The sequence below is a fragment of the Macrobrachium rosenbergii genome, chromosome 8 (genome assembly GCF_040412425.1).
Source record: "Macrobrachium rosenbergii isolate ZJJX-2024 chromosome 8, ASM4041242v1, whole genome shotgun sequence".
Lineage (NCBI taxonomy): Eukaryota > Metazoa > Arthropoda > Malacostraca > Decapoda > Palaemonidae > Macrobrachium > Macrobrachium rosenbergii.
Window position 1 is genome coordinate 3,024,011 of NC_089748.1, and position 19,442 is coordinate 3,043,452.

Sequence of the window (19,442 nt, forward strand, 5' to 3'; positions counted from 1 at the left end):
GTAGAGGTTCTTTCAAGGTGGTTCTTCTACGAGTCAGAGGTTACAATATGAAAGTGGAAGTAACTGTTGTGCGTGTGCGTTTTTTTTTCTTTCAACCCACCCCTCTTAGGGAAAACGGTCGACTTCTGAAGAAAGTATATATTGTTCGTACAAGCATACATCTAGAAAACCTAAACAGATAGATGATTTGATAGTTACTCAAAACTAAGAATAGTACACATTCGTCACCAGACTCAACCCGCTGCTTCCTAACTTCCATTTATGCATGCAGAATAAGGCTGCGTTTACACCAAGCGAGTCGAGTCTAGTCAAGCCAAGACGAGAGCCATTTTGAATCAGCGCAGTTCCCACTTACTGAGTCAGTCAGAATCAAGCTCAACAAGGACTAGGATGGACGCAAACACTCGCTGAAATATCGGTGTTGCTGTGGCTGAGGCGGCGAAGGAGTAAGCGTAGGCGTCAAAGATTATGGATTCATGAGATTATTCTAAAAGCCAGAGTTTGGAAGCTTTGGGCATCTATTCCCAGACTTGATAAACAATCCAGAGAAGTTTTATGACTTCTTCACAATGGCAACTGAGCAATTTAAAATGTTAGTGGAGTTAACTGCACCCTACATAAGAAAGCAAAACACCAAATTACCGACGTGCACTTTCAACTGAGGAAAGAATGGTCATTTTCCTGAAGGCAAGAAGTAGATAATTGAAAATGTTGTTTGTAAGTAGGTAGATCTAGTGTTTCATGCAGTGGTAAATCAAACAAAAAGATAAATAGACATCCTTTATTACTGGTTGTGAATACAGTAAAAAAATAGACATCCTCTATTTCTGGCGGCTGTGAATACAGTACCAGATAAATAAACATATTTCTGGATGTCAAGACTGTAAAACAAAGACATTCGTTATTTTTTATTGTAAATACAGCAAAACAAACAAATGTACTAATTCTTCCTCGATGTGTATACAGTAAAAAATAGTCATGTTCTTCTGCTTGAGGGCTAGCTCTCACAGGTAAGTGTACTCAGAATTATTAGCTTTAGCAGGAGATGGTGATGGTGTTAGAGTTGTGCGTTGCTCAGACCAGTAACCGTAGTGGGTGTTGGTGCGATTGAAGAGCTTCCTTCGAAAGGCTTCATGTATTTCCATTTTGATGTCAAGACTGTCAGCTGGCGACAATTGTTTCATTAGAGGAAGAAGACTCAACAGGAACTGACGATCTGAGTCATTTTCATTTTTACATGCTGCCTGTTCACGAAGTTTCTGCAGCTCAACCATTGATCTGCATATCAAATTCATTTGTAAAGTCTCAGCGAGGTCTTTTGTTAGCGTGAGTTTCTTTGGTGTAGAGGTAAGTAAGTTGAAAGCAGGTCTGCTCTTCCCTTCACAGACGTCTACGTTGTTTGTTATTTCTTGAAAACATGCATTATCAGGTGCATCCGGGACAGCAGAGGATGATTCGTCAGGTGTAACATCTACAAAACTTTGGTCCTCATCTGGCGGTGTTGGTACATTAGAACGATGTTGCTCGTGGCGTTACATGGGGGATGAGGAATTCCATAGCATCATAAAATACCCACTTCTTTGTTGTGCTATGGGCTGATCCAGATGGCTTGATACTAGTCCTCCTCCATTCTCTCATAAAATTGCTCGATAGGTGATGCCATTTTTTCTTGCATTCAGTTTCTGCGAAAAAAAATAATAAAAGAATGCTATTTGTGTACGATTTCCTCTGGCTCCCATTCGTCCCTGTTATGACCTCTCTCTCTCTCCTCTTTCTCTCTCTCACCAATAAATAAAAGTAGTTAATGCTTGTTATCTCTCTCTCTCTCTCTCTCTCTCTCTCTCTCTCTCTCTCTCTCTCTCTCTCTCTCTCGCCATTTTTTCTTGCATTCAGTTTCTGCGAAAAAAATAATAAAAGAATGCTATTTGTGTACGATTTCCTCTGGCTCCCATTCGTCCCTGCTATGACCTCTCTCTCTCCTCTTTCTCTCTCTCACCAATAAATAAAAGTAGTTATTGCTTGTTATCTCTCTCTCTCTCTCTCTCTCTCTCTCTCTCTCTCTCTCTCTCTCTCTCTCTCCATTTTTTCTTGCATTCAGTTTCTGCAAAAAAATAACAAAAGAATGTTATTTGTGTACGATTTCCTCTGGCTCCCATTCGTCCCTGTTATGACCTCTCTCTCTCCTCTTTCTCTCTCTCACCAAAAAATAAAAGTAGTTAATGCTTGTTATCTCTCTCTCTCTCTCTCTCTCTCTCTCTCTCTCTCTCTCTCTCTCTCTCTCTCTCTCTCTCTCATTTTTTCTTGCATTCAGTTTCTGCGAAAAAATAATAAAACAATGCTATTTGTGTACGATTTCCTCTGGCTCCCATTCGTCCCTGCTATGACCTCTCTCTCTCTCTCTTTCTCTCTCTCAAAAAAATAAAAGTAGTTAATGCTTGTTATCTCTCTCTCTCTCTCTCTCTCTCTCTCTCTCTCTCTCTCTCTCTCTCTCTCTCTCATTTTTCTTGCATTCAGTTTCTGCAGAAAAAAATAATAAAACAATGCTATTTGTGTACGATTTCCTCTGGCTCCCATTCGTCCCTGTTATGACCTCTCTCTCTCTCTTTCTCTCTCTCACCAAAAAATAAAAGTAGTTAATGCTTGTTATCTCTCTCTCTCTCTCTCTCTCTCTCTCTCTCTCTCTCTCTCTCTCTCTCTCGCCATTTTTTCTTGCATTCAGTTTCTGCGAAAAAAATAATAAAAGAATGCTATTTGTGTACGATTTCCTCTGGCTCCCATTCGTCCCTGTTATGACCTCTCTCTCTCCTCTTTCTCTCTCTCACCAATAAATAAAAGTAGTTAATGCTTGTTATCTCTCTCTCTCTCTCTCTCTCTCTCTCTCTCTCTCTCTCTCTCTCTCTCTCTCTCTCTCTCTCTCTCTCTCTCGCCATTTTTTCTTGCATTCAGTTTCTGCGAAAAAAATAATAAAACAATGCTATTTGTGTACGATTTCCTCTGGCTCCCATTCGTCCCTGTTATGACCTCTCTCTCTCCTCTTTCTCTCTCTCACCAAAAAATAAAAGTAGTTAATGCTTGTTATCTCTCTCTCTCTCTCTCTCTCTCTCTCTCTCTCTCTCTCTCCATTTTTTTTTCTTGCATTCAGTTTCTGCGAAAAAAATAATAAAACAATGCTATTTGTGTACGATTTCCTCTGGCTCCCATTCGTCCCTGTTATGACCTCCCTCTCTCTCCTCTTTCTCCCTCTCACCAATAAATAAAAGTAGTTAATGCTTGTTATCTCTCTCTCTCTCTCTCTCTCTCTCTCTCTCTCTCTCTCTCTCTTTCTCTCTCTCTCTCTCTCACCAATAGATACAAGTAGTTAATGCTTGTTATATAACATTTTTTCCAGACATGTTGCTACTGGAGAATCCTTTGCATCCCTTGGGTTCCAGCTTAGCACTGGGAAGACTACAGTGCATAAGATCATCAAAGAAACACGCAGTACTATATGGGAAGTACCGCAACAAAAGTATATGGCAGTACCTGATGATCATTGCTGGAGAGAGGTAGCAAGGACATTTTCTGAGGAATGCAATGTTCCTAACTGTATTGGAAGTATCGACGGCAAGCACTGTCGGCTGAAATGCCCACTTGCTGCAGGCTCACTTTTTCCTAATTATAAAGGGTATTGTTGCGAAAAAGTTCAGGGCACAGGATTTTTTCAGCTTCAAACTCCCGCCGATTCTACGGGGTTTCACAGAATGGCAGGAACCTACTTGTCAATGCACATCGTAAACATGACTATTATTGCCTTGTTACAACACTCGGGGTTATGCAAGTTCTTAATAATAGAATTGTTGTCAGTAATAAATGTAACTCAGTGCTAAAGGTCAGCGGAAACAAATACTCAAGAAAACTCAGCAATATTTAATACTTAATAAATACAAAATTTAAATCAACCTTGTGGGATATAATAAACACTTCAAAACCTCGGTAACAATCAGGAAGGACAAATACCGGTCCTTAGAATCCCACTGGATTCCCTAAAACTTAGAAAGCTAAACCCTATCAAAGAAAGATATATAATAAGGAGGAAATGGCAATTATTAATAAATAACTTGTTTGGATACAACACTTTTGCTGGCCAGACCAAAAACTATCCTAATACTAAATCAAAGGAAGAAGGAAGGCAGAGAAAACAAAACAAGAAAGCAATTATAATCCCTGCCTATTATCACAAAACTAAATAAATGATACCTTATCTAGAAAATTTATGACCCGTCGGGTGACGTTATAAAGTCACAGCATAAACATGACAAAATATACATATATATACTTAAATAATCCAACTGCTATATAGTTTTCCTCACAATCAGTGGAGGCAGCGGAGGGGAAACAATTCCTGAGCCGTGATCAAATCGCCAGTTCAGGTATCAGGACAGGTCATGAACGCCAGAGCATCCACATGAAAGGGAAGGTGATCCTATTCGAAAATCAGGGATACTTAGCTGGTGTCAGCCTCCCTACAGATCATTTCACAGCTGAATAGAGACGCAGAAACGGCAGGCAAATCCACATCAGTTCCGGGAGAAAGCGACGGCACCAATTCCCTGGGAATTCCTCCTCAACAGGGAAAAGCAAGGAACACTCAAGTCGTAGGTGACAGGAGTACCTGCGAATCTCATATGAAGGACCGAGGCAGGAAACACTCGAGTCGCAGGTGACAAGAGGACCTGCGAACAACAGTCCAAGAGGAAGATCCATGTAGACGTGGTCCAAAAAGCTGCCAAACAATCGTCAACCAAATTCCAAAAATCAATCAGCTGCTCAAGGGACAATAAATCAGGGGAGTGCTATAGCCCGAACTAACTCGGGCCGAACTCCGACGTCCAGACATCACTAAGGAGGCGTTCATCAACACTCGTAAAAACAGAAAAACACTCGTTAAAACGATAGTTCGATAATATAAACAAACGGGAGGGAGGCGCCTAACCACACTGAATAATGTTAAATTAAGCACTTTGCATTAAGCACTAGAAATGACCGGACAACGGACACTGAACTTAAAAAATAATGTAAACAAATACCCATTCAAAACTAAGGCTATCTTGCCACAAAATGACCTTCTTAAAAAGTAGTTATTAAACCTAGAAAAAACAAGGTTGATCTAAATTTACATAACGCAAATAAAGAAAATGATTTAAGCTTACCTAATACCTTCCTCCCCCAAAACAAAAACAAAAAAAAATATTCCAATAGAGTAATTTTTTTAAACTATGCAAAACAACAATACTGTAAAAAGAAAAAGATTAACACATCACTCTAAAGACAACACCAAACATACATAAACAGGACAAAGGAAAATATCGGTCCTGAAATCTGAAATCAAATTTCTAATTAATACTACTACAACACATCAATCTCAAAATTAGAATTGTCACATATAGAAAACTTACCAGCCTAACCAACAGAGAAGTCAAAACCAAAATAAACCAAAAGTCAAACTATCACGCAAAATAGTTATCTCCAATTCAGCCAATAACACTGAATTTGCACATAACAGACCCTACCATATTGGCCTACCTGTGGTAACTGCCCATATTAAGGTCACTACAGGTTATACAAAATAATAGTGTCTCCTATTCAGGACAAATCATCAAAAGTTACTAGAATTCCGAAACCTTGCTGAGAATACCACAATCTTAAACTAAGGATACAGTCATACCCATTCATACACCTTTTTAAGCTACCGTTTACAAACCAAAGCCTTTATGCAAACCCATTGGAGAAGAGAGCAGGGCGAGGTACGAGGGAGGCCAGATGTGAACCTTAAATTCTAGAAAGAGCATCTGGAATTTTATTTTCAGTCCCTTCACATGCTTAACCATCAGCATGAATTTCTGTAGCTGAAGAGCCCAACGTAAAATCCTCTGGTTGGCTCCTTTCATATGCTCTATGAAAATCAGTGGGTTATGATCTGTCCAAATTTCGATGGGAAAGGAAAAATTAGTTACATATGGTTTAAAATGCAAAAGAGTATGGACCAAGGCGAGGGCCTCCTTTTCTATGGTGGAATACCTTTTCTCAGCAGCCAGTAACTTTCGACTATATGATATGGGGTGAACCTCTCCTGCCTCGTTCCTTTGAAAGAGGAAACCCCCAGTACCTATGTCACTGGCATCCACTGCAATAATAAAAGGTCTCTGGAAATTAGGAGAAGTCAATATTGGGTTAGATACTAACACTAACTCAAGTTTAATAAATGCTTCCTCACATTGAGGAGACCACACAAACTTCTGCCCTTTCTCTAACAATTTGGTAAGAGACTGAGCAAGGTCTGAGAAATTTTGCACGAATCTACGATAATAGCCAGTCATTCCCAGGACTCGCCGAACTTCTCTGACATTGCATGGCCTCTTCATATTTATAATAGCCTCGAGGTTGGCTTGCTTAGGTGCCACCTGACCCAAACCCATCTCATGACCCAAATAGGACACCTTTGCTTTGCCAAACTCACACTTGGCAAGATTCACAACAAGACCGGCGGCCTTTAAAGCTTCAAACACTTTCCTTAACCATAGCATATGTGTCCGCCAGTCGTTGCTGTGAACTACCAAGTCATCTATATAGATTTCTGTACCTTCCAAACCACAAATGACGTGGTTCATAAGTCGTTGGAAGGTACATGCAGCGTTTTTCATCCCAAAGGGCATTATCTTACACTCGTAAAGCTTGAAGGGAGTGACAAATGCAGAAATCTCTCATTCTCGATCAGACAGGTGAAACTGCCAATACCCTTTCAATAAATCCAATTTCATAATAAACTATGTGGTCGAGACAGTCATCTATCCTAAGCAAAGGAAAATAGTCATTCTTAGTGTATGTGTTAACCTTACGGTAGTCCACACACATACGGAACTTCCCGTCAGGCTTCTTAACAAGGGCTATCGGGGAGCTCCATGTACTAACAGGAGCTTGGATGAGATCGTGCTCTAGCATATTTAATCTCCTTATCAACTATTTCCCTCTTAACGGGATTCAGCCGATAAGGACTCTGATTTACAGGAGAAGCACTTCCTACGTCTACATCATGCTCAAGAAAACTAGTTTGACCTGGAGAATTCTGAAATAAATCTGGAAAAGAAGAAATTAAGTTAATCATATCCCTTCTTTGAGCAATTTCCAGATGCTCCAGCCCTTCCTTCAAAACCTCTAAATTTTGGATATTATCAAAAAGAGCATCAGATGACACCTGACAAATTAAATCATCTGAATCCTCTAAATCCTCTAAAGGTGGTTCCATAACCCCAGCCACAGGCTCATAAACAATTGCAAGAGGATCTTGTCTATTTGAAGTATATTGTTTTAATCCATTTATATGGAATATCCGGCACTTTCGTTTGGTCCCAGGAGCCTCTATTTCATAATTTACCTCAGACAACTTCCTCAACACCTTGGTTCAAGGAAGTTGTCCGACTCAGTACTCAAAACTAAAACTAGTTCTCCGGGCTCAAATGACCGTGCTTTAGATTTCCTGTCAAAATTTAACTTTATAGCAGCCTGAGAAGAAGCCAAATTTTCTCGGGCAAATTTCTAGGCTCTGGATAATTTTTTCCTCAAGTCCTCTACAAACTCTCCCAAGTTCGCATCTCCTCGTCGACCAGTCTCTAGCATTTCATGAAAAATCTCTAAAGGACCATGTACTTTGTGCCTAAATACCAGTTCAAAGGGAGCTACGCTAGTGGAAGAATTTGGGTGATTTCTCAGAACAAAGAGAGCAAAGGGAAGCCCTTTATCCCATTCCTCCCCTTGTTCATAACAATACTTTTTCAAAATAGATTTAAGGGTCTGGTGGAACCTTTCCACCACCCCTGACTCTCTGGATGATAAGGTACACTGGTATTGTGTCGAATGGCCAGTTCAGCTCACTTACCCTTAAATACCTTACTCGTAAAATTGGTACCACAATCTGTTTGAATAATGCGAGGGAGACCATACCTGGAAAAGAATTCAATTAATTTGTCAAACACTGCCTTAGAAGTTATCCTTCTCATCGGGAAGGCCTCAGGGAATCGAGATGCTCTATCCATAATTGTCAAGAGATGGTTAAATCCAGACTTAGTTTTAGGCAAAGGCCCAACCACATCAATTACTAATTCTATTCTACAAATGGCTCACCGATTGCAGGAATTGGATTTAATGGGGCTTTAGGAATAATTTGATTGGGTTTCCCCATCACCTGACAAACCTCACATTCGTTAACAAATCGTTTCAAAGATGATTTTAATGCTGGCCACCAAAAACATTTTGCCAACTTTCGAAAAGTTTTCCATACACCAAAGTGGCCATAAAAAGAATCATCATGAGAAAGACTCAAAATAGACTTCCGAAATTGAGATGGGACAACAATCTGTTCAATACGAGACGTTTTGCTCAGGGGGGCAACTAATCCGGTATAATAAACCGTTAGTTACACAAAACCGGGGTTTAGTCAAATCCGCGGTGTCACCTAAATCAAAACTAAATTCCTTTTTTTGAGCTTCAATAAATGACAACCTGTCCCAATCAGTTCTCAAAACATTACTAACTACACTACTACTACTGTCTAAAGACCTGGGCCTCTCTATGTCTACTTCTAAACTACTTAAGATTAAATCATCGTTATTATCGATTAAATTTGCAGCCTTGGCTGCTGCACGGGTTGTTACTGCAACTGAACAGGTGTGCACAGACAATATTGGGAACAACTCCTGTCTTTTACTATTTAGTATATCATTACCCAAAATGCCGTCAATGCCAGGGATAGGGAGGCTCTCAACAACCACCAACTCTGTCACTTTATCATAACCAGGGAAAGACAACCTGACCTCCATTAACGGAGCCAAAACAACCGTGTTCGGGAACCCTCTCAGAACAACAAAATTCCCTGAATATTCTGCTAAAACCTTCAAAGTTTCTTTCAAAACCAGAGACCTGGCCGACCCTGTGTCCCTCAAAAATTTCACACCAATTGTTTTAGAGTCAGTTATTAATTTACCAGGCCAAATATACTTATCATAAGGAGTCATGACTCCTTTCTACTAGAAGACGGGCTGCCACTACTACTATCATTACTACTAGTAGGAACTGGACGCTTTTCAATCTCGGGATTACTAACAAGAGGCTTACGAGTAGATATTAATGACACAGGATTGTTATTATTCCTTTGGAGGTACCTTCTTCTGGCATTACACTGTGCCTGATAATGTCCCTGCTTATTACACCAAAAGCAGGTCCCCCTACCTCTATCATTCATATTACCTGGGCCAGAACCAAACCTATTATCTTTGGAAAAGACACGAGTGTCTTGTCCACTCGAGACTTTCCCCTGGTTACTATTGGGCCTATGATTTCTAACTGGTGGATTACCCTGGCCGTGAATATTCACAAAAGTCCCTGATTTCCTCTGAAAATCCGTTGGCCTAGAAGAATGAAAATTCACATCCTTAATCCCAAAATTACCCGACCCAGTTCTGTGGGTCAATACAAACTCATCGGCAATTTGGGCAGCCTTACCTAAATTAACGGCTTTTACCTATTCCAAATATACTTTCAACTCTTTGCTGCATGCCCTCTTGAATTCTTCGAGAAACATGAGTTCCCTCAAAGAGGAGAAAGAGACCACCTGGCGGCTTTTTAACCAATCATCAAACTGCTCCTCTTTAATCCTAGCAAATTCGACATAAGTAAGGGAGGACTGCTTTGTAAAGTTTCTGAACTTAAGGCAATAGGCCTCAGGGACCAGATCATATGCCTTGAGGACTAGTGCCTAAACCTTATGATAGTCATGAGCTATTCCTTCTTCCAAGGCATTATACACTCGAATTGCCTTGCCCACCAACCTACATTGAATTAATACTGTCCACATTTCTGGTAGCCAAGACAACCGGGTGGTGACACATTCGAATACCTTGAAAAATTCTGGGACATTCAACTCATCGAACACTGGCACTAATTTCAAGGCTGCACCTATATTAAATTTATCCTGCAAGTTGCCTCAAGGTGTACTAAAATGATTAGAGGTACCCTGCAGCCTGGCAATTTCTAAATTAATATTGGCCATCTCCAATTCATGCCTCCTCACCCTCTTGTTCTCCTCAAATTCTAGCTTCCTCAATTCTATAGGCTTACAAATCAAATTAAATTCATTGTCATCCTTGGACTCCACCAAAGGACGAACAGGAGCCAGAGGATTTCCTGGCGCAGGGTTTTCTACTGACGTAAAAGGATTTGTGGAAATATTTTGTTCCTGAGGCAAATTAGCCTGGCTCTCATTAATAGTTCCTGTCCATGGAGGATCCTCAAATAAAGTTAGACCTACGTTGACACTTATTCTACATCATCATCATCAATCTCTCCCTCAAACATACTACCCTCATGCTCTGAGTCAATACCACCTACACTCTCACTTTCCCTAACCAAATGTTCAGTCTCAGCCAGACCTTGAATAATTTTACTTTTAACAGCTACCAACAACTGATTTTTAGTATCCGCTGCCCTCAACGGAATACCCAACCACCTGGCACAACTTACCAAATAATTTTTTCTCAATACTGGCAGATGTTTTATACAGTCAGCCGACCCTAAAAACTCTGCTGGGTCAAACACAAAATCCTCCATTGTACCGAAACCAGCAGGGGAGAAAGGTAATAACTACAGCAAAACAAAATATTGTTAAAATTAACCAAGTGCTGTCCGACAAACCAAAACACTGAGTACACCTGAAAACAATCCCGTCACAGTCACCAAATTGTTACAACCCTCGGGGTTGTTATGCAAGTTCTTAATTAATAATAGAATTGTTGTCAGTAATAAATGTAACTCAGTGCTAAAGGTCAGCGGAAACAAACACTCAAGAAAACTCAGCAATATTTAATACTTAATAAATACAAAATTTAAATCAACCTTATGGGATATAATAAACACTTCAAAACCTCGGTAACAACCAGGAAGGACAAATACCGGTATTTAGAATCCCACTGGATTCCCTAAAACTAAGAAAGCTAAACCCTATCAAAGAAAGATATATAATAAGGAGGAAATGACAACTATTAATAAATTACTTGTTTGGATCCAACACTTTTGCTGGCCAGACCAAAAACTATCCTAATACTAAATCAAAGGAAGAAGGAAGGCAAAGAAAACAAAACAAGAAAGCAATTATAATCCCTACCTATTGCCACAAAACTAAATAAATGATACTTTATCTGGAAATTTTATGACCTGTCGGGTGACGTTATAAAGTCACAGCATAAACATGCAAAATATACATATATATACTTAAATAATCCAACTGCTATATAGTTTTTCTCACAATCAGTGGAGGCAGCGGAGGAGAAACAATTCCTGAGCCATGATCAAATCGCCAGTTCAGTTATCAGGGCAGGTCATGAACACCAGAGCATCCACATAAAAGGGAAGGTGATCCTATGCGAAAATCAGGGATACTTACCTGGTGTCAGCCTCCCTACAGATCATTTCATGAGCTAGTAGAAACGGCAGGCAAATCCACATCAGTACCGGGAGAAAGCGACGGCACCAATTCCCTGGGAATTCCTCCTCAACAGGGAAAAGCAGGGCACACTCAAGTCGCAGGTGACAGGAGTACCTGTGAGTCTCATATGAAGAACCCAAGTTGCAGGTCGAGGCAGGAAACACTCGAGTCGCAGGTGACAAGAGGACCTGTGAACAACTGTCCAAGAGGAAGATATGTAGACGTGGTCCAAAAAGCTGCCAAACAATCGTCAACCAAATTCCAAAAATCAATCAGCTGCTCAAGGGACAGTATATCAGGGGAGTGCTATAGCCCAAACTAACTTGGGCCGAGCTCCGACATCCAGACATCACTAAGGAGGCGTTCATCAACACTCATAAAAACAGAAAAACACTCGTTAAAACGATAGTTCGATAATATAAACAAACAGGAGGGAGGCACCTAACCAGACTGAATAATGTTAAATTAAGCACTTTGCGTTAAGCACTTAAAATGACCAGACAACAAACACTGAACTTCAAAAATAATGTAAACAAATACCCATTCAAAACAAAAGCTATCTTGCCACAAAATGACTTTCTTAAAAAGTAGTTATTAAACCTAGAAAAAACAAGGCTGATCTAAATTTACATAATGCAAATAAAGAAAATAATTTAAGCTTACCTAATATGCCCAATTTGTTGAAATGCATGTAACGCCGCACTATGCAATGTCATGTTTCATCTTGTTGTTTGTTTGAGTGGTTTGTTGTAGGTTTGGAGTCCTTAAGCCCAAGTGTGTAGAAATAAATTGTCCCAATTATCAACTGCCTGGACAGGGAAGTGAGACTATCGTGCCATTATCTCGCGCTTGTCGCTCCAGGTATCTCGTTTTGGATACACGTGTGTTATTGGGCTCCCAAAGGTTGGTGTAAAGTCTGAAACTGTGAGTGCTCTTACATAGTTGTAGCATGTAATGAGAGTGATTGGATGAGAATAACTGTTTGGGTGTTTGTGTGCTGCGGTGACACTTTGTTAGTTGTAGTTGAATTTCAGTGATTTCGAGGTTGAAGGCAGTCGTGTAGCCCACATGTTTCGTGTTGCGGGCACGTGGATTGTAAGATCGTTTTCGTTATTGCACTTTTGTTGGAGGTTTTGTGTGATTGTTTTGTAAGGGTGGTGATTGAGGTGGTTTTATTTTTGTAAATAAATTGAGAAAACCTGGTACGTAACTCATTTATCCTTGTATGGGGGATAAGTCGCTTCCATAGTAAGTGGGGTGATTGTGCAGACTATCTGCACAATGAAAATACAGTGTCTGTCAAGGAAATTCCTGACATTTTAGTGGTCCTTCGAACATGATCAACCCAAGTTCTAGTCCCCCGTGGGAGGTTAGGCGAGGCATGGTATTCAGAGTTTTGGTGGTAGGGCACTCACAATTGCCAGCCCGTTTGCTCGAGAGTGAGGGCGTAGAAATTGAAATTTATCGTAGGCCCGGAAGCCTGATAGCTAGCCTAGAATCTAGCGAGCTTCCCTTCTGGAACAGGAGGTTTAATTTAGCTGTTGTGTAAATTGAATAATGAGACTCATCCGAGGCGAGCGAGTATGCCAGAGTTAACTGAAGAGGACAGGGTTTGTGTATTGCTTTTAACTGTTTGGGTGAGAGTAACGTAGCCTAACTTAGGCTGGCGTCATTTCCTTCTCACCCCTTTGAATTGTTTGCCAAGTACACTCCTTTTTTCACTTACAGATTAAGTTAACGTAAATAAGTAGTCATCCTCCCACACATTCATAAAATGGCGGTCAGTGATGAAGCCCAAATGGAAGCCATCTTGGGCCTCCTAGACGACAATCTGGTAGGTGCTTAAGGGATACTTCTCAAGTCACATCATGTCATTGTATCAGAACTTGTTGAACAGAATTCAACCTGATGAACAGCAGTTGAGAGCTTGGTATGTATCTAACCCAAGCAAATAAGAAACATTAGCACATGATCAAGTGTGGTAGTCATTCAATCAAGCAGCGGGAGTGACCACACTACTTATGAGTCGAATTGGGACTCTTACACCCACAAACCAACCCACAACCCGATTGCCTAAATTGAAGGAATTGCCTCTGCCCACGTTTAAGGGAGAGACGAACGAGTTCAGTAACTTCCAAGAATTATTTGACGCACGTGTCCATAAACGCACGGGCATTGACGACTTAGCGAAGTTCATGTATCTGTTGGGATCCCTGGAAGGCAAGCCACTTAGAGTGGTACAGTCTCTAAGTGTAACGGCAGGAAGATACGAAGTAGTGCGGGAGTTGCTAAAAAAATGTTATGGGAACAACCATCAGACCTTGGTAATCTTGCATTGGTGGTTAGTCAATCTTTTTGTGCCAAAATGTAAGTGTAAGGAATTAAAAGCCTTCCGTATTGAATTGACTGTATTGATCAAGCAAATCAAAAATTTTCTTAGGGGCAAGTTTATCAGAAAGTCATGGCATATTTGCAAAAGTGTGATTTTGATCTAAAATTGTTCACTGCACTTGATTTCTTTATTCGTAGCATGGGAGACGATGCACTTCAGGGGGAAATCTAGATAACAAAAGTCTGAATCCCGTGTTAGACTCAAATGCTTCACATTACAAAGCATGTCCATTTTGTAATGGAAATCATTCATCCTTTAATTGTACCAAGTATCATTACGCCGCTGCAAAGAAATGACAACTCGTCATATCGCAACTCTGTTTTAATTGTTTTGCCAAAGGCCATAGCAGTAAGACTTGTAGCAGTAAAGTAAATTGTAAATTGTGTAATGCCAGACACCACAGTCTCATTTGTGAAGGTCAAAGGAGTGATATGAGACATGGCATGAGTTCATCCAACCAACCTACCACCAGACGGTTGCCACCTCATGTATTGTCACAACCAGTAACTAATCGAGGGCAAGAACGCCCGAGGAATAGAGCTAACGTAAAATCGAGACCCCCAGTCAAAATAAAAAATATTAGAAACCGTGTGTAAATGCCAAAACTGTAAAAAATCAGCCTTCAGTTGAGTTGTCAGTAACCTTGTTGCCTACCACTATGGCAACTTTGTACTTGAAAGAGGTACCTCACACAGTGTGCATGTTTTTAGATACTGGCTGTCAACACAGCTTTATTTCTAGTTGGCTGGCATGCAAATTAAAGTTACCTGTCATCAAGCTCGTGCCACTGAACATTGCACCATTTGGGTCTCAAGTAGTAAAGGGAGAGTTTGATATAGTCGCATGTTGTATCCATCTGGGAGAGAGGGTGGTCCACACAAAGTCAGTAGTACACGACAACGTGAACACTCCAATCCACAACATCAGACTTGTCAATGTAAAGAATCATTTGCAAGAGAAGGGATGGCAAATGGCTGATGTTGAAATTAAAGGGTATGTTGAAGAATGTAAACTTGTTGATTGGGGCAGATTATTTTAATTACTATGTAATTGGTATGGATAAAATTGACGGGGTGAGTGTTTTTGTCACACATAATGAGAGCATGCCTTATGGGAGGGTACCTCAGTGGGCTTTGCAGGGAGTTAACATAGCTAAAATTTGCACCTCGAGGATATGTAGAATTGTAGAATCTGAACCTGATGTAGACGTCTGGTGGAGGTTGGACATGATAGGAATCGCGCCACATGAACGGTTTACAATCTCTGAACGTGCAGCTGTTGACAAAGTTACCGAAAGTATACAGAAAATGAGCAAGGTTACTAAGTTAGTCTACCTTTCCACGGGTCAGACAGACTGAGTAACAACTATAACATAGCCTTCGCCCAATTGCATTTGTTAGAGCAATATTTCACAAAAGATGAGAGTTATTTTAGGGATTATGAAAAAGTCCCTCAGACTTACCTAGAAGCTGGCTTCATAGAGTAAGTCCAGAGCACAAAAGTAGAGGGCTATTATCTCCCCCATTTTGGCGTTAAAAAGGAAAGTCGTACGACGCCTCTCAGCATAGTTTTCAACGCCTTCAAAGCTAGGGTGAGCTTTCGCTTAACGATTGTTCGTATTCAGGGTTGAACTTGGTTGAGCTATTGTACAATTTGTTGATTCATTTCAGAAAGAAGCCATGCTCTCTCACCTCAGATATCTCCAAAGCCTTCCAACGAGTAATCTTAGACCCTCGAGAAGTAAAATACGCATATTTTTTGTGGAGAAAAGTAAATGGGCAGATTGTTATGTATGAATTCAAAGTAGTTGTTTTTGATGTCACAACGAGTCCTTATCTACTGCAACAGGTACTTAGAACCCATTTAGAAGAGAGGGGAAGAGAAGAATTAATTAGATCCTTTCACGTAGACAATTTTTTGGGTACCTATACAACCTTTGAGGAGATGGAGAAGAACTATGCCGAAGTAAAAACCTTGCTAGACGAAGCTAACATGCCACTGACTGGGTGGGCAAGTAACACTGAAGAATTCGATAGAAGGATTGGAGGGAATGAGCCAGAACAGATATCCATTCTAGGGATGCATTGGGATAGAGGGGAAGATTTGTTAAGTCTAAAACCTTGCAAGGGATTAGAGTTGGGAGGGGAGCAGGAGTTCACGAAACGTTGGGTACTGTCCTTGCTAATGTCTAATTTTAATCCTCTGGGGTTGGTTAGTCCTGTGTTTGTAAAGGGTAAGATGTTTTTGCAAGATTTGTGGGAAGAGAAAGTAGGTTGGGATGATGTATTGAATAAAAGCAACCAAGAGAAAGCTAAGAAGATATTGGAACAGTTCAGATTGATTCATGAGCTAAAGTTTAAACGGGAGTCAAAGTGAGGAACTGTGAGCTGCATGTGTTTACTGATGCCTCTAGCAAAGTGTGTGGAGCCATAACACTTAGGAAAGGAAGAAGGGGAAAGTAACATCTTGGCACCTAAAATGAGGGTGACTCCTAGGAAGCAGGCTAAATTAACAATTCCCAAACTAGAACTGGTAGCCTTAATTTTGGGGTTCAGGTTGGGCAAGCATTTAAGCAGACTGTTAGACATTCAGAGTGTAATTGCATGGACAGACAGAAAAGTTGCCATGGCCTGGGTAGGGTTGGGGAGATTAACTCTATTCAGCAGGAGTGTGGATTTGATCTCCAGTATGTCCCCACCAATTGCAACCCTGTGGACATCTTATTATTGATGCTTTTTGATGTCTCATGCTTATTACTGGTGTTTTTTGATGTCTCATGCTGCTTATTGATGCTTTTTGACATCTCATGCTTATTATTGATGCCTTTTGATGTCTCATGCTTATGTACTGATGTCGACAATGCCTTGACGAGAGAATTGCCTTGTGTTGATTACATTGAATCATCTTGGGACTAATTCCTTATTATTGCAATTCTTACTTTAATTAGTCGGTTTTGTAGCAAAATTACATGTTCTGTTGATTACTACTTGGATTGCTTGCTTAGCTGAGTGAATTGATTTCTATGTTCCATTGATTTACATGGCTAGTGACACCCATTGTGCACATAATTGTTATTGCTATGCACATTGTATTGTAACGCACGTGTCTACTATTGAATTTTTCTTTGACTGTATATGTTGAATATCATTTGAGTGATCACTCTGCATGTCATTGTTTCTGGCGGATGGTCCGCTTAAAGCTTGCTTGACTAGTACGTTCCACCTGAATCTTCCTAGCTTTTTTGGGGGTGGAGAATACCACAAAAATGTTCAGTGCTTCAAACTCCCACTAATTCTACGTGGTTTCACAGAATGGCAGAAACTTACTGGTCAAGGCACGTCATAAACACGACTGTTATTGCATATTTTGTTGAAATGCACGTAATGCAGCAGTATGCAACATCATGTTTTGTCATGTTGTTTGTTCGAGTGGTTTGTTGCAGGTTGGAGTCCTTAAGCCCAAGTGTGTAAAAATAAATTGTCCCAATTATCAACCGCCTGGATAGGGAAGTGAGACTCTCATGCCATTATCTTGCACCTGTCGCTCCAGGGCTCTCATTTTGGATACACATGTGTTTTTGAGCTCCCAAAGGTTGGTGTAAAGTCTGAATCTGTGAGTACTCCTACATAGTTGTAGCATGTAATGAGAGTGATTGGATGAGAATAACTGTTTGGGCATTTGTATGCTGTGGTGGCGTTGTGTTAGTTGTAGTTGAATTTAAGTGATTTCGAGGTTAAAGACAGTCATGTAGCCCACGTGTTTTGTGTTGCGGGCACGTGGGTTGTAAGTTAGTTGTTGCGCTTTTGTTGGAGGTTTTGTGTGATTGTTGTGTAAGGGTGGTGATTGAGGTGGTTTTATTTTTGTAAATAAATTCAGAAAACCTGGTACATGACTCATTTATCCTTGTATAGGGGCTAAGTCACTTCCGTAGTATGTGGGTTGATTGTACAGACTATCGGCTACAATGAAATACAGTGTCTGTCAAGGAAATTCCCAACAGGTATCACTCTTTTGTACTATTGGCTGTTGCTGATGCCAAGTGTTGTTTTACAATGATTGATGTAGGGGCATATGGGCGAAATAGTGATAGTTCAATTTTCTGTGACTCAAATATGGGTAGGGCATTGCTCTCTGGATATCTAGATGTTCCACAGCCTAGTAACATACCAAACACTGAAATCACAGCACCATTCTACCTCATAGGAGATGAGGCTTTTCCTTTAAAGCCCAATGTAATGTGACCTTACCCTCGAAAGGACCTAGATTACTCTAGGAAAGTGCTCAACTACAGAATGGGCAGAGCTAGGAGGACAGTAGAATGTGCTTTCAGCATGTTAGCTCAGAAATTTGGTGTACTTAAAACAACAACGGAGACAAGCATCGAGGTATCAGAAGGAATAGTTAAAAGTATCTGTGTGCTTCATAATTTCATTCATTCTTGGTGATAATGATGATGTAATTGATGACCATTGTCAAAACATAAGAAGTCTGTCACCAACAAGAAGTACGCATCCTACAGCAGAAGCCATGTCAGTTCGTGACACTCTGAGAGAGTACTTTGTCTCACCAGGTGGAGCTGTTGAGTGGCAGGATAGAATGCTCCACTGACAGGCTACAGACAGTCAGCACACATCACATCTACTCTTTATTAAGCATTTGAAGTACTGTATAAGGAAGGATGATTGGTAATTGAGTTTATTTTGTTTGGTGATGCTACAGCTTTATCATTTCATCATTAGTATTTGTCTTATTACCATTTACTTTTGCAACTGCATAATATCTTTAATAAGCATTTAAAGTATAGTGAAGGATTATTTGTTACCTGAGCTTATTTATTTGTTGATGCTATTGCTCTATCATTATATTGTTACTAAAGATTAGTATTGTCATAATATCTTTTGCTTTTGAAATGGTATTTATACCATTTAGCATAATATCAGTGAACAATATCAAAGGTATACAGGAGTTTGACAGGAAATACTGTACTTCCTCTCAAATTGGAGGAGTCCCAGACTGCTTGACACCTGGTGGAGTGGCAGTTACTAGCATATCTCTCACATTTCAAACCTGCGTAAGTTGCCAAATGCAGCCATTTCTTCTTTTGAATAATGTAGTGAATGAAAACTTAACTCACCTGTGCATGTAATTTCTGCAGCAATATCCCTCTATAGAGCAGCTATGGCATCCCTATTCCAGTGCATGGGATTACCCGGATCATATATAGCACTTTGCTCTTGCACTAAACTTATCAGGACCTCAGGAGTCATAGTGCTCACCTCTCAGCGGACTCGCCATGACTGATGAAAAATGGCTCCGCCCAGGTCACTGACTCTGAGTCGCCTTGACTTGCCTCGACTTGGCATGCTCGACTTGCTTGGTGTAAACTCTCCCATTTGAATTAATGTGGCAATTCAAGAGGGGTCATGAATTGTCTTGACTCGTCTTGACTTAACTCGACTTGACTCGCTCGGTGTAAATGCAGCCTAACGTTCATGTTCGCAGCAGAAAAAAATATTTAATAACATTTTGTTTGATATT

At 40.3% G+C, this 19,442-nt stretch overlaps 1 pseudogene; it reads right to left on the reverse strand.

The window, feature by feature from the left end:
- Positions 1-1,004: 1,004 nt before the first annotated feature.
- Positions 1,005-19,171, reverse strand: LOC136841031 (uncharacterized; annotated as a pseudogene).
- Between the last annotated feature and the right edge of the window lie 271 nt (positions 19,172-19,442).